General features: G+C 38.9%; 1 pseudogene across 1 annotated transcript; it reads left to right on the top strand.

The window, feature by feature from the left end:
* Window positions 1-4,346: 4,346 nt before the first annotated feature.
* Window positions 4,347-6,317, top strand: LOC142871494 (importin subunit alpha-1 pseudogene; annotated as a pseudogene). Its single transcript, XR_012919756.1, has one exon. The product of XR_012919756.1 is annotated as an importin subunit alpha-1 pseudogene (transcript).
* The last annotated feature ends 746 nt before the right edge of the window (window positions 6,318-7,063 follow it).

Genomic DNA, 7,063 nt, shown 5'->3' with positions numbered 1-7,063 from the left:
ATCTCTTTATCTACCAACACTGAAGTTTTAACTATAGTTGCTCATGCATATTACATCTATATACATTGAAAACTTCAGTATGCAATGTTATAATTTTTGCTTTAAACAAGTGAATGTGCTTTATAAAACAAGAGGGAGAATAAGAAATATTTTCTATTTAACAGCTGTTTACCATTCTGGTTTTCTTCCTTTGTTTCTGAAGATTCAAATTTTCCTCTGACACCAGGGAATGTGTCTAAAATGCATTTTCCTTTAAACCTGAAACACATCCTTCAGTATTTCTTCTAAAATAGGTCTGCTGGCAACTGCAGTTGACGCTTAAACAACATGGTGTGAACTGCACGAGTTCACGTACACGCCAATTTTTTTTTCAATCAAATGTGGATCAAAAATACAGTATTTGTGGGATGCTAAGTCCCCGAATACAGAGGACCAATTTTTCCTATGTGTGAGATCGCGGGATTTGAGTATGTGCGTGTTTTATTATACACTGGCGGTCCGGGAACCAATATTCCATGTGTGCTGAGGGACGACTGTATACTTTTTACTTGTCCATTATCTGAAAATCGCTTTATTCTTTATTTCACCTTTATTTAGGAAAGACATTTTCACCGGATCTGTAATTTTGGATTGACATTTCCTCCCCTTCACTTTAAAGAAGCTGTTTCATTGTCTTATGGATTCACTTCTGAATTCAGACATTTTAAAAACTGGTTTCTCAGTGAGGTAATTTACTACGCTGTTTTTACATGACATCCCATTTCTAATGGACTTTAGGACTAATACACCATTACAGATTTGGGAAGGAAGAAAGTTGTGGAAGTTTTTTGTTTTTAAAGTCAACAGATATTCATTGTGGTCCAACTATATACAAGGCACTTTTTCTAAGCACTTGGAATATATCTGTGAACAAAATAAAATTATCTTTGGTTTTGATACATCTCAGAAAATAGGCACACTAATGAGCTCTCTGTACTAAACTCTGGTTCTGCACCTGGCCTCCAGAGGGCGATGCAGCACAAACGAGAGATCTTGTTTCTGTTTCAGATCATCATCACTGCTCAGGTCCTCCTCCCTGCAATTGGCTGAATTCTTTGCAGAGACACGTGACAAGAAGCAGAGGTCAAAAAGCATCCAGGTTCATTACAGCAGCTTTGGTAGTTTTATCTAAGCAAGGAACTAGTGCAGCTGAACCTTCCCCACACCTGTTTCCAAGGTCTTTGTTCAGCAGCCACTCCTGCCTGTTCTTGGGACATCTTCTAGAAAAGAGCCTGTGGAGTCTCCACTGTTCAGCCATGCTCCTAGTGCTCATCCCAGTACTGGGGATATATTTTGTCTTGAGTGAGTAAAAAATTTCTTTATGGTCTCTAGTTCCACACATTCTGCCTAAAAATGCTTTCTTTTGTAGTAAAGTTTGCATTGTTTTCACCAACACATACTGACTTTTGTAGGGGATGCCAGAGCCCAGTCTGCGACCCAGCCTGACCTCTCCATCACTGTCTCTGAAGGAGCCTCACTGGAGTTGAGATGCAACTATTCCTATAGAGGAGGAAGTCCGTATCTCTTCTGGTATGTCCAGTACCCTGGCCAAGGGCTCCAGCTTCTCCTTCAGTACTACTCAGGGAACACCCTGGTTCAAGGCATCAAAGGCTTTGAGGCTGAAGTCAAGAAGGACGAATCTTCCTTCACCCTGAGGAAACCCCGTGTGCACTGGAGTGACACAGCTGAGTACTTCTGTGCTCTGAGTGACACAGTGCCTGGGACTGCAGGGGGAGCTGAACACAAACCACCTATGCTGGTGGAGTTTTCAGAGACTCAAGATCTCCTGTGGCATTTTCAAAGATCTCTTGTTCTATGATGGCAATGAGGCAAAGAGGGCTGAGCTGAGCCAGGTACTTCTGTATAAGTCTGCAATTCCTGCTGTGTCCCATGTCTGATAAACTTTGTTTCTGAGAATTTTTGCTCATTGTAGAAACTACATAACAGTAAATAGTCTTCTAGAATGATGGAGGAGGTCTTATTATCACATAATAATCAGGTCCTCAAGGATTTGCCTTGATGTTGACTGCATTAAGGGGTTGACTATGTGTGTTGTGACATGGTCTAGGAGAAGCTGGGTTTTTATTAATATATATTATTTTGTCTCTCAACCAACCCAGAAAACAAAAGATGAGGCCCTCGTGTTCTTTCTCTGTAAGTTTGTCTTTTTGTCTGCTTGGTCTTCTGTAGACTATTTTCTTGAGATTTTTTTCTGGATCTAATTATGCTAGTCAGAATGCTTTAGAATATTTTGCCTAAGTTTAAATACATTTATTTAAGAGAGATTTTGACAAGTTATTAGTCAACAGTAGATTCATTAAATCGTGAAAGGTTAGAAAATTGTCATGGTTCTGGGGACTATTTAGGAATAGTGCAGAAAGAGAATAAAGATTTAGAATTCATTAGTGTTTCTCCAAAGAATTTTTCACAGTTATAAAAGTAGCTCCTATTCATTTGGCTTCATAAATTCTACAAATCTATGTCAGAAATTTGTGGATATAATCTATTTTACTTTTTTATTCTAGCTGCTGACATTTTCATTCAATGCTTTTGCCATGCTCTTATATGACTGTTGAAATATTAAAGATTGATTCTTACATGCTATCATTGTGATAATCAATCACATAGTGAGTTTAGCAATGCTAACCTCTGTGAGAAATAGTAATAAAAATTGCAGTGGAGACTAGCACCCAGTATAAATCCCAGTATAAATTTATGACTTATACAGAAAGAGCTGTATAAGAAGCTTTTATACTCTCTATGTGCTTGAAGCTTTGAAGGATAACAAGTACTCTGGAGAAAATGTAGAAGGAGGAGGGGGGAGTTCTGGCTACTATTTGGCTCATGCTATAATGTATAACAGGGTAGGTATATAGGAATTCTCGAACTATAAAGAGAACAAGTAGGTTGTGGCCAATGGAACACACTGGTCAAATGATGAACCAGGAGATCAAAAGTATTTTTTAGGATATAGTGGTATGATTATATGTTAAAAATGTGTTTGAGTGATTGCTGAAGAGGTGTAAGCAAGGTAAATTGGGAGTAGAGATATAATATTATGAATAAGATATGTATGCTCATTTAATGTTCCTCTCTCCCTTCCTTTCTAGTTTTGGACCACACTCTCTTCTATCTTCCATAAGTTGTCTAATTTCAGGTGACTCACTGTCATCAGCTCAGTCACCTTGCCCAAAGGGACTATGGTGGGCACTTTCTGCAGATTGGTATGAGAAGGAGAACTGCCAGTTTTTTTAGATTCTGAACTCAACCTGACTTTTGAAGAAAAATAACTTCCACACCAAGGACCTCTAGCAGCTGAGAGAATATCCCCCATGTTTTCAAACAACTTTGCCTGAGAAATGAAAGTAATCTCTACTTCCTATTTTTATTTCATATACAAACTTGTGGAAATTTACTTAATGATTAAGAGTGTAGATAACAGAATTTTCAGAAGGACTCTAACTGAATTTGAAGAGTTATCAATATAACCAGTGATGAAGACAATGACCTTTGGGGCTGTATGTCTCCTCATTGTGGGGAAAGGTGAGAAGTTCTCCACTTGCAAGAAGGATTTCTGTATCTCAAAGTAGGTAGAAATATAGAATTGTCTTGTATGTGTTTTAAATGTGTGTAGAAAGTTGCATATAGAGGCTGAGTAGTTGAAAGAGTGGATCAATTTATTGACTCTCAGTTCCAAATTCATCCTTTTCCTGTTGTGCGAAGATGGATCTGGGGCCTTCAACTATTTTCCTTTGCTGGTTGGCACAATGTTAAGCTTTGTCAGAAGAGGATACAGGAAGAAAATGTTTGCTTTCTGGTTTCTTTGTGCTCACTGGACAAGTTTCAGCAGCCTGGAGGCTTCTCCAGTGTCCAGCTCATGCAGTGCACCTGCACCAGGTTCCTGCAGTGAACAGAGGTTCCTCTAGGATCCCTATTTTTGGGTTGTTCTGTATAAGAGCATCTCCAGTGAGGCACCACCCTGTGAACAGCTTTTTCTAGCATCCTAGTGGATCTTTTTCTGGCTATTGCTAGAGGGTGGATTTCCAGTTCTGCTGATACAACACCACAATGACTGTTTTGTCATCTAGTGAGCCCCATCTGTGCCTTTTCCAACAAGCTCTAGGTCTCAGTCCTGGGGGCTTCTTCCCTAGGCCTTTTGTTCCAGTCCTAGTGGTAGTGGTTGTGCCCTATATCTGCTATTCCTGTATGCTTCAGAGTTATCCATTCCATTTTACTTTAATCCCCTGTTATAGTTCATAATTCTTTATGGTAAAATTTCCTGGTTAAAATTACTATGTGGTTTCGGAGCCACACGGTCTTCAGGCTCAGCTCCTGTGGACGTTTCTAGGGCAGCCGACTCACAACCTCTTAAGTTCCCGTACCGCCTCCTGTGGAAGCTTGTGCTCGCTGTGCAGCTTTCTCCTTTTGTCTCAAACCATGTCCACCAACGAGAATGCTAATTCACCAGCTGCCCGACTTAACAGATTCAAGAACAAGGGAAAAGACAGTACAGAAATGAGGCGGCGCCGAATAGAAGTTAATGTGGAGTTGAGAAAAGCTAAGAAGGATGACCAGATGTTGAAAAGGAGAAATGTAAGCTCGTTTCCTGATGATGCTACTTCTCCACTGCAGGAAAACCGCAACAACCAGGGCACTGTAAATTGGTCTGTTGATGACATTGTCAAAGGCATAAATAGCAACAATGTGGAAAGCCAGCTCCAAGCTACTCAAGCTGCCAGGAAACTACTTTCTAGAGAAAAACAGCCCCCCATAGACAATATAATTCGAGCTGGTTTGATTCCAAAATTTGTGTCCTTCTTGGGCAGAACTGATTGTAGTCCCATTCAGTTTGAGTCTGCTTGGGCGCTCACTAACATAGCTTCTGGGACATCAGAACAGACCAAGGCTGTGGTAGATGGAGGTGCTATCCCAGCATTCATTTCTCTGTTGGCATCTCCCCATCCTCACATCAGTGAACAAGCTGTATGGGCTCTAGGAAACATTGCAGGTGATGGTTCAGTTTTCCGAGACTTGGTTATCAAGTATGGTGCAGTTGACCCCCTGTTGGCTCTTCTGGCTGTTCCTGATATGTCATCTTTAGCATGTGGTTACTTACGTAATCTTACCTGGACACTTTCAAACCTTTGTCGCAACAAGAATCCTGCACCACCGTTAGATGCTGTTGAACAGATACTTCCTACATTAGTGCGTCTCTTGCATCACGATGACCCAGAAGTATTAGCAGATACCTGCTGGGCTATTTCCTACCTTACTGATGGTCCAAATGAAAGGATTGAAATGGTTGTGAAAACAGGAGTTGTGCCCCAACTTGTGAAGCTTCTAGGAGCTACTGAATTGCCAATTGTGACTCCTGCACTAAGAGCCATAGGGAATATTGTCACTGGGACAGATGAACAGACTCAGGTTGTGATTGATGCAGGAGCACTTGCCGTCTTTCCCAGCCTGCTGACCAACCCCAAAACCAATATTCAGAAGGAAGCTACATGGACAATGTCAAATATCACAGCTGGCCGTCAGGACCAGATACAGCAAGTTATGAATCATGGATTAGTCCCATTCCTTGTTGGTGTTCTCTCTAAGGCAGACTTTAAGACACAAAAGGAAGCTGTATGGGCTGTGACCAACTATACAAGTGGTGGAACAGTTGAACAGATTGTATACCTTGTTCATTGTGGCATAATAGAACCATTGATGAACCTCTTAACTGCGAAAGATACCAAAATTATTCTGGTTATTCTAGATGCCATTTCAAATATCTTTCAGGCTGCTGAGAAACTAGGTGAAACTGAAAAACTTAGTATAATGATTGAAGAATGTGGAGGCTTGGACAAAATTGAAGCTTTACAAAACCATGAAAATGAATCTGTTTACAAGGCTTCATTAAACTTGATTGAGAAGTATTTCTCTGTAGAGGAAGAGGAAGATCAAAATGTAGTGCCAGAAACTACCTCTGAAGGCTATACCTTCCAAGTTCAGGATGGGAATCCTGGGACCTTTAACTTTGAGATTGTACAGTTGAGGCATAAAACTGTCGTGTACTGTTTGGTATAAGTTTGTCTTACTATTTCTCTACTAAGAACTCTTTTTAAATGTGGTTATTGTAGCACTTTTTACGATGAAACTATACTTGAACAGTTCCAAACTGTACATACTATATGAAGCCTGTCCTCTGAGGGGGTTCTTATTTCTATGTGAAATTTCATATCTTGCAGTGTCCTGTAAATAAAGATTAAAGTCCACCCTTTTCTTTACTTCAAAAAAAAAAAATTACTATGTGGTTTCTTTCTCTTGATGAACCAGATTTATACATGCACTGAGGACCACAAACAACTAAAGAATATCTTTCATCTCTGTATCCCAGATCTGCCTGAGATAAGAAAGTAGTTGGCTTACTTGATTGATTTATTTATTGTTTTATTTACTGTACTCTATGTTTATTCTATAATTATGAGAAATTTCCTACCATAAAGCATTATGTTACTTTGGGCAGTATGTACATTTTAATAATGTTGATTCTACCAATCTATGAGCATGAGATATTTTTCATTTGTTTATGTCATCTATGATTTCTTTCAACAGTGTTTTTGTAGTTTTCCTTGTAGGGACCTTTCAGTTCCTTAATTAATTATATTCCTAGGTATTTTATTTTCTTTGTAGCTATTATAAATGGTATTGAGTCCTTGATTTGACTCTCAGATTAACTGTTATTATAATAGAATTTAGAAATGTTCCTGATTTGTATACATTGATTTTGTAACCTGAGACTTTGCTGAATTTATTTATCAATTCTTGGAGTCTTTTGGTGGAGTCTTAGGATTTTCTTTTCTGGTTTTTTTTTTTTTTTTTACAGGTGGTAAAGTAACCTCTATTTAGTCATTCATGTATTTATCTATTTAACATTTTAATTAACTATAACATGCCATGGACATTTTTAGGTAATAGGGATACAGAATTTTATGAACATTTTAAAATTTTTTATCACAAAAATGTATGTTCTAGTATT

This window comes from Microcebus murinus, chromosome 6, assembly GCF_040939455.1.
Source record: "Microcebus murinus isolate Inina chromosome 6, M.murinus_Inina_mat1.0, whole genome shotgun sequence".
Classification (NCBI taxonomy): Eukaryota; Metazoa; Chordata; class Mammalia; order Primates; family Cheirogaleidae; genus Microcebus; species Microcebus murinus.
Note: the sequence above shows the minus strand (reverse complement) of the source record. Positions and strands in the feature narration are given on the sequence as shown.